Source organism: Eucyclogobius newberryi, unplaced genomic scaffold, assembly GCF_026437365.1.
Source record: "Eucyclogobius newberryi isolate DKJ021-1_F unplaced genomic scaffold, fEucNew1.0.hap1 SCAF_3, whole genome shotgun sequence".
Lineage (NCBI taxonomy): Eukaryota > Metazoa > Chordata > Actinopteri > Gobiiformes > Gobiidae > Eucyclogobius > Eucyclogobius newberryi.
In genome coordinates, this window is record NW_027315945.1 from 14,082,586 (window position 1) to 14,092,322 (window position 9,737).

Here is a 9,737-nt window from a genome sequence, read left to right on the forward strand (position 1 = left end):
TGTTGTTTCTGTATGGCAATAAAGAAAGTAAGATTAAAACCTTCATCATTAAACAATTTACTTTTCCTCAATTTAACAATAGGCACATTCATATTGTTTTTTTAATAGTTTTGTATTATCTTTAGGTCTTGGCATGAATGTATTTTTCAACAACAACAAATGTCAAATATCCATATTCTTTCAGCGCTCAATCAGATAATGTATTAATAATTTACTCCTTACTTATGCAGCTTTTGTGCAAATATTTAAAAAGCCCTTTTCCCAGAGGCGCCACAAAGATTTTATGTTAAATAATTGTAATACATTTCTGCTATTCTTCCTTCCATCTTTTGTTACCTAAATCCTTTCTAAATCCTCTTATCCCTGCTACTTTCTAGAAAGCTCTTGCATAGATGGCAAATCCCAGTCTATCCGTGCGCTTTTGTGTTTCAGAATACTGGTCCAACATTGGCTCTATTGTATGATTACCCTGCTCACGCTGATATGTGAACCGCTTTATCATTTAAACAATTTAGACCTGCTAACCCACTTTCAGGGGTTAAACTGTGCTACAATGATGGTAGAACATGAGCCAATGCTGGGGCATTCACCTTATCTCTTGTAGTGCAACTAAATAGAATAACAGAAAGGTTTTAGAGCAGCTTTTTTACATTAACTAAGGCACCATTATTTTGTCAAGAGCCTAGCAAGGACAAGTGTAGGGAGAGTTTAGAATCATTTTCATATTTTCAACGTATTTCAATGTGTTTTTTTATTTATCACGTCAATAGACTCCTCGAAGGTCTCGTTGAACATGGCTCATACCTCAATGGCTGCCCTTGGAAAGAAATCTGTATCTGTTATACTTCCATTTTAATATTTCATTTTCTTCTTTAAGCAAGCAAGTGTTTACAAAGGTGGAGGTCTAGTTTGTATTGATTTTGTGATCCATTTAAACTTGTAGGTTGTAAGCTAACGCACTATGGGTGACTCAGGGCAGATGGAAGGATCAATAACTGCCAATCTGAGAACACAGGTCTGTTCAAATCGGTACTTTACAACTTGCCCTGGTGTGGAGAGGTCCCAGCCAATTAGGGACCAGACAGCAGAAGCCAACCAGGAACTGAGTTGTTGAGGGTCTTCGAAACTAATGCAGCCAAATACACAATGCAAGTACAGCGAGTGCAAGTACAATTTTAAGTAAGTGCAGAAATTAAATCATATCATCAAGGTAAGTACAGTGTTATAAAAATGTAATTACAATACATGTAAGTGACTGTTCCCTGAATTAAAAAAGTAGTAAGTCCAATTTCACACTATAGAGCTTTGAAAAGGTAACATCCACCATTTTCCTTTTCCCACCATACACAGTATGACATCAGTTATGTGTGAATCTGACACTTACCTCCTACTTCCATGACCTATCTCTTCTAGTCAGACTTCAACATCTTCCATCACAACTCTAAAGACAGAACCGGCACCTGCTCAGACCACGTACCCAGCTCGCCACTCACTCGCTTCTTTTTGCACTCAGCACAGAGCCTACACCCCAAGTAACCTGAAAACTAATTTAGCACGGCGACAACATGCACGCTCCTGCTTTTTGCACTGTTGCTATGTTGGTCACGTCCTTGAAGAAAAAGAAGGAGCCTGTTCCTATCGCACTAATAATGGTGGGGGTGCACATGTCAGGCTGAGCGCTGGCATGGGGGCGTCGCGAGCATGTCAGGCAGATAAGAGAATAGCAGGGTGCATGTTCACGTGCCTTATCGGCCTGTGCCAGGAGAGGGGGCTTTGCCTGCTCTTTACGCTGCTACAACCTCAGAGACACAACGGCGGAAGAGGTAAGGGGATGATGCAGCCAGGCAGGCGAGAGGAGAGGAAGTAGGTGGGATGCATTAAAATGGGTCATTTGGAAATCACCGTAGATTTATTTGTGCGGTATACAGTACAATTAAGCTAGTGATGAAATTGAAGCTGTGAGTCTGGTGAGTTCTTGCTAAGTGGTAGAGCATGGCTAAATGTAGTTGCAGTTTAATTAGTATTAATTAAGTCTTCACGTTTTCATTCAAAAGTAGGAGACCTGTATTTTAGGGCCTGTATTTGACATTTTTCAGCTGCACTCTGCTGACTTTCAACAACAACAGCTCAAGTCCGCCATTTTGGAGCACTGGAAGTGGCAGAACCACCTTTATGACTAAAGCCGGGTGTCCACTGCATGATTGATTCATCTTATAAGATTTTATACCACAAGAGCTGATGAATTAAAAGTGGTAAGACAAAACATTGTACGATGGTTCCCAAGATCAATTGTGGCTGCGACCAACGTTTGTCTGAATAAATATCAGGCTCTAGGCTCTGTGTGGTCAATGGAGTTTTAAGATGTTTTTAAAAGTTACTATATGAAATAAGAAATGATGAGCTGCACTTTGAGGTGTGCCTGTGTTTACCGGTACATGTTTGACAGAGATCGTAGATGCAGCGACATGAGGGCTCACTCTGCTACCAATATTCTAAAATATCAAACAGGTTTGATATCAATCGCAGCTCTTCTTTGGTCTTCTTTCGACATCTCTGGTGAGGGGTCCGCTACCTGCTTGTCTCTTTGAAGATGTGAGTGTGTTGCCAAGAATGTCCCTGAGTGGCTGGTTTTAATAAATAAGAAAAGAAAAAAACTTATTCCTATTGTGAGATTGTTCTCCTCTACACAGATCTGACCGGTGCCTTTAAGTGGATGTTACAGACCCTTTTGGAACTACAATCAGGTCAACTAAACTAATTATCTCCTTAAACACACTCATTCCCAATTTGAGAACAAAATACATGACTCCAATGTTATTCGATAAGGTGTTCAGGAGGAAACGTCCCTCATGACTGCTCTGATTATTCTGGGACACTGAACTCAGTGCTCTGATCTGCTCTCCACTCCACTATCGCTAATCTAACAGTGAGTAAGCACGGGTTAGTGGACTGTAGTTTGGCACACGCAGATAAGCATGGGACACGTTGGCATCATTTAATTCCCAGGGCTATTGCACCTTATTGATCTGGGCTCCATGTTGCCTTTCTAAATCCCACAACACAAAGAACGCTGCAGTTTTCCTTCAGACACGTTCTACAGATGGCCCCTCCTCGCTGACAGACTTTAGCTCGCAGCCACAGCAAACATTTTAGAATATTTTAGGCTTGCGCTATACCCATTAGCAGCACGTTTGATCCGGCAGTGGCTGGATGTATAACGTGGGTGGTTTCAGTTAACGTGTAAATGTGAAATCTGTCTTTGCGTGGAAGAAAAACCCAGAGACATCAAGGCTTGATTTAGGCTTGATTTAGACAAATACTAAATTAAATCATCACTTACAAAGATGTTTCCACACTATATAACATGTGTAGACAATCTTATCCAATAGTCTTATGTTCTCTGTTTTCTGACTGAGAATTTCAAATGGCAATTAGATTTGTGATTAAATAAAAAAACAAGATTCTGTTCACAATGTACATTTTGAACACAAGAATATGAAAAAATAGAATCCCATGCATTTCAGAACAAGTTTAGACCATACCGTGAGCATGCTTTATTCATAACAAGACCTTATGGAGATTAGACATTGTTTGCAGAGGACATATATCACCATATGTCAAAAATAATTCCAACCTTTTTGATTTGTTAATTGCAATCATTCAGTTTTACATTACAGTTCAAGCAAGTAAGCTTAGAAGAGCTTTCAATGCTTACAGATGTGAGATTTGCTGTAGAAAATAACGGCATTCATGTTTATCTCGATTGCACGGTACCATAAAAAGGCACTTTACAAACACCCCCTATTTATCATCTTCTCCAAAGTAAACTGACTGGCTCTTTTTTGAATCTACTTCTGATCTAAGCAAAACACCAAAGTATGTCTTGCATGAAATTAAAACAATGAGGCCTGCACAGCTGAACAAATGGTAAATGGAGGGAGAGAGAAGGTAATAGCTGTCTCAGAGCTACTTTGTCATTACACCAGATCGAGAGCGAAAAGAACAGAATTATCCAACGTGACAAAGTGTGGCGTACAAAAACAGAGATGTGCAGATTTACGGGAGCATTACCCACACTCAAATGCAGTAAGAACACTGTAAAATGGGGAGGAAATTAATGAGAAGCAGCCAAGTAATAGTTTTGCCTTGCCAAATAGTATCATTCTTCAATGGTGCTCAACAAGTGTAGTGGATATATATTTGATAGACTTTAACATTACTGTTATAGTGTATGTATGAGTGGCTGCCTGTAGTTTCAAACGACTCATTACCACACATATATGAAGTAGAAAAGTAACAGTGACTCTTATACAACTGGAGGGTTTGCAGTTCAACCCCAGCTTTTAAATGCACTTGCTTAAGAATGTCAAGTAAGTGCAAAATACACCTCGACATTGAACGCCAAACAAAATTGATGGTGATCCGAAAGGCTGTGGCTCTAGCTTGCCACCACCAATTGAGCGCAGATAAAACAATGCATTGCTATTAATAATTACAAGGAAACTTAAATAGAGCCTAAATACACTGATAATGGGATTTGCAGAGCCCCTCACAAGTCAATGAAAAAACATTACAAGGCTGACCATACAATATAACAATACTATCACAACATGGTGATACATTTGACACTCTATAAAAAATAAATAAAACATCTTGAGAAATATATTTTCAAACAATACCTGTACAAGCTGTTTATTTAAATAATCAAAATAGAGAATTTGTCTAATGTATCCCTTAAACAAGTTCTGCGTCTCTGAATAGGCAATACAGTTATAGTGCTACAACTTTGTAAAATATACAAAAAAACTAGAGGAAACTTTTGCCAATTTATTGATACAGCAGCCTGCAATGTCGATACTGTATCACCAAATCAAGTATCACAATATGTTTATGCACACCCAAATTGAATATGGTACAGAAAGAATGGACATTCTGAGGAGGCAGATGCCTTTGCTGCTGCAGTGCAGGTGGGATATTCTTATTGTAATATTGTAATATAACATACCTGGAGATGTAGTCTGCTTTTATCATTAATCCTGTTTACGGGTTCCTGTGCAGACCTGTTCTGACCATTTTTGTCGCAAAATTGTGGTCTTTACAACTGTGTGCTTAAAATAACACACAACTGGATACGTTTCTTAATGGCTAGCTTTTGTTTTTAGTAATTCCAATGACAGACAGTAGAGGGCTATACATTATTATAAGTTCTAAAACATGAGTTGACAAAACAAAAGTTCTCGAGAACATGTTTAAAGGCGGTATGGACGATTTTTTGGCGATTTGAGAATGCAGGTGGAAGTGCGCATGCCACTCCCCCGTGCGGACTGATACAACACACACGTGCGTTTGTTTATTAGCGCAACGGAGCGCATCGCATCTCTCGTCTCCCGTAGATTTCTGTCCACTTCTGCGTCAGCTCGAACTGTCTTTCTCCGTCTTCATTTTGCCCCGTACACTGAGGGAACTATATTATGATAGATCCATGCGCTTAGGCACGTGGAAACGTGGGGACGAGCCTGACGCGGCTGCAGGTGAGCAATAGGTGCGTTTTATGATTGATACGTGGCAGGACAAATGATTTATCCACGCCACGAGGAAATATGATACAAAATTTGCTGAAAAAAATCGTCCATACCACCTTTAAAGGTCAATAAAAATACAAACAATGTATACTATGTGTTCTTGAATGTGTTTAACATACTGTATATGCACAGATACTATGCAGATATCCATTCTCTTTTACATTGGATGAATTTTACTGACTGTATTCCCATGTGATATTGAATCAACCTTTCCTGTTTTATTTTGTCATGATATTTAATATTTTTGTTGTTGACAAAAAAGCTTGTGTTATCAGCAAAAAAACATGGCCCACAATGTTTTACCGTTTATTATAATGTCACTTTGAATGTTTAACTTCAAACCTGAGCTGTAAACTGGGAGCTAAATCTCTTGTGGTATTGTGTGTTTTCAGACTTTTGTTCTATTTTTGTGGAGCTGGATTTGAAAGAAAATCCAGCTGGAGCAGTGACTTTAAAAAAGCGATGTTTGATTGAATGGAGTTATGTAAGCCATAAGAGGTTGTAAGAGGACAAGCTGACAATATTCTGATGCTTTGATTGCAGGTTTTGTTTAATGTGACGGATTTCATTGGTCATATACATTTTGTTGTAGTTAAAAGGATCTATACAAAAAGCAACATTGAAGTGGATGTCCCCATTTTTTTCATGTAATAAAGTAAAGTTTGTCCTGCTCGTGTACAAATATGTTCTTTCTGTCTGCATCTAATTATAGAGCATTAACGTGATGCCCAACCTCTGCTCTGACTCTTGACAGTTGTGAAACTCACTTATAAACTCGCTTGAATAATTAGAAGGTGTTTTGAAAATGATAAATAGATTTGGTAAAATAGTTTATACTGACTGGTACAGCGCCTGCATATACATTTTATACAAATGCATATCAGAATCAGAAAAGGCTATGCACATGAAAATTATGCTTGATTAAAAAAAATGGTGCCTCCATGTTTGTTTTTCTTGTTACTCTATTTTTTAAGTTTTGGTCAATGCTCTCACTGACTTTAGGAGGCTTAGTCGTTATTTAACAGAACACATATTTGACATTAGAAGGCATTGGAAGCTGTTAGCTTGATAGGCGTTGTTAGTGAAACTTTGCTCTGGCTCTCACGCTGTAAAATGCGCTTTTTGTTTAATATTTGAATTTGATTGCTCCTCTTTATCAGGATGTTGAACCTATTCAGTCATGATCATTCACATTACTGTGACTGAACTGGTCAATATATCATTTCAAGGTTCACACAACAAAATAAACTATGAGCAACAAAACCACTCTTGTCCCACATTTTCTAATTTGTAAATATCCGTTTTCAAATCTCTGCTAAGAATAACCTGTTTTGGATAAACAAAAGCTCTAATTACGGCCCGAACCTTGCACAGTTGGCTATTGGCTAAACTCCAACCTTGCCTTCATCTGCCACACAACCAAAGAACCTCCACAGAATGAACTAGTGTCTCTAGTTAACTTAACCACCTCATTAAACCAGATGAAGACGGGCCTTTTGTTTCCTGTCATCCCTCAGATCAACCGCCCGCCACTGAAATCAATGCCGCTAAGAACTCTGGGTAACAACTGATGAAGAGCCATAATCACATTTAGCCCCGCTCCGTGTTATCAGTGTCGGTTTCCAATTGTGCTTGCTCTGGCTCTCCACTCACTCACGCTCTTATCAGGCGGCTCTGACACTGCCTTTCTGTTCGCAGGCCCCTGTCTACTGGCATCTCCGCGCTTGGACAAGATGGCGGGCATTTCCTCAACCTGTGTGACAGACAACAAGTGTCCTTATCCGCGCGGTGATGTGGACTGATTAATAGACATGGGGGCGTGTCACCTGCTCTCTCCCTGGCTTACTTACAAATGCGGTTCCCATTCACCTGCTGTCAAACACAAGCTGATTGAAATTGGCACGCGACAATGCTCAGGTCGTTCAGAGGTGATGGACGTGGAGTGTTGGTAAATGTTTAGCTTGTCTCCCGTTGTAACTGTTTGGATGCTAGAGTGAGAGAGGTTCTGGGAAATGGTGTGGAGTAAAACTGATTCCACAAACGGAATGTGATTAAAATAAGGCCCAAATTGTTTTAATGATTTTGGATTAGGACCAAATGGTTTCAATGACTTGGGATTTCTGGACTCAAACGGTCTATAAGTCGCACCTTTTTACATAGTTTTGGCTGATTTGATATTATTCGTTATTTTCACACTGGCAACCGCATTTCACATGAGGGTGCTCTAGGCTCTAAGCATCACAGAAGAAGAATCTGCACTTCCTCTACCTCAGGAGTTTGGGGAGTTGTTTAGAAGTGACACAGAGGAAGAAGAATTCAATAGATTTAGTGATTTGGGGTAATACTGAGGCTTTGGGAAAACTTGTTAGCATGTTCTTTATGCTATAGTTATCTGAATAACTGTTAATATGTTACGTTAACATACCAGACACTTACCACAGTTTGTTGTCTATGTGTCATGTAGCTGAAGGTGTTATGTTAGCATACGTTCACCTATTCACCATGTTTTTTAATCAAAGATCAAATATTAAAAGTCTGTTCTTGGTCTTGGATTTTATCAAATACATTTCTCCCCAAAATGCTACTTATGCAGTCTACTACCAGTGCGACTTATATGTTTTTTTCTTCTCTATTATGATTTTTTTTGGCTGGTGCGATTTATATTACAGAGCGATTTATAATCCGGAAAATAAGGTACATTTTAAAGTGAAGGGACAATAGCTGAAGAGCTATTGTGCTTGTCTGCTATATAGCCATTGGACTGGGCCTGGACAGAGTCCTGAGCAGATAGTTAGAGAAGAGAGGAATGAGAGAAGAATTCCTGCTCCATCAGCCAGTGACAAAGCCAATGTTTCAGCATCAACAGCACCACAACCACAGCCTCCACCAAAGGAGGCACCAGCCGCAGCCGCTCCACCACCACCAGAAAAGGATTCAGCTCCAGCTGCTCCACATTCACCTCCACCACCTCCAGCAAAGGACTCATCATCAACAGCACCACAACAATCTTCAAAGGCCTTGGACTCAGCTGTGACAGGCTCGACAACATCCCTGTCATCTCCCCTGCCTTCAGACCAGCCCTAGGTTCCCCCTACAACATCTACTCCCACTACAGATTCCTCTTCTCATCTCCACCCTTACCCATGGGCCTTCCCAGCCATTTTGAATGTCTAATCAAATCAGGACTTAAGATGGCTCCACACACGCCCAATATAGCAAGATCAAGGGCTATGTCAATACTTATCAACTCTTCCCCGCACAAGCCTACTACACCAACAAAAGCCCCACCGCCTTTCACCTGGTCCCAAACTCTCCACAGCTACAAAAGCCCCACCACCCATCCCCCCTCGCCTTTCACCTGGTATCTCCCATAGATAGGATGCACTGTGTCTCAGCGTTGCCGGGACTTATTATCATATTAAAAATCAAACCAATGTAAAAATATTCCTCTCTAGTGCTATTTCTGTAGTCACATCACACAGATGGAAAAACAAAATGCGAGTCAGGCTGCCCAATCTGAGAAATGTGATTAATGTTCCCTGTGAAAAGATAACGCCCAGACCCACTGAAACTTGCTGTGCTAAATGTCAGATCCTTATGTAACAAATCACTCTTAATTAATAATTTTATTTCTTCTTATAATCTTGATTTTATGTTTTTAACTGAAACATGGCTTGGCAAAAATGGAGGAAATGTAGTTCTGATAGAATCTGCTCCACCCAACTTTAAGTTTGAATCTGAAACACGAGAAAACAAAAAAGGGGGTGGAGTCTGTGCTGTCTTTAGAGATGAAATAATTACCCGCAGGTTGTCTTTTGGGGTGTTTTCATCATTTGAGTATGTATCCTTTAAAATGGTGCTATATGAATATGGACCAGTGGATTCACTCTGTCACTGCATCCAACAGATCAGTGTGTGGATGCAAAACAACTTTCACTGAAAGGCTGAAATCATCGTTTTTGGCCCACAGAAACAAAGAAAAAGTGTTAGCGGAGTCTCGCTCTAAAACCTACAAATCAAGTTAGAAATCTGGGGGTAATAATGGACTCAGACTTGAACTTTAACAGCCACATCAAATCAATAACATCAACAGCTTTTTACCATCTAAAAAACATTGCCAAAATCTAAAATATAGTGTCTAAACCAGACTTGGAG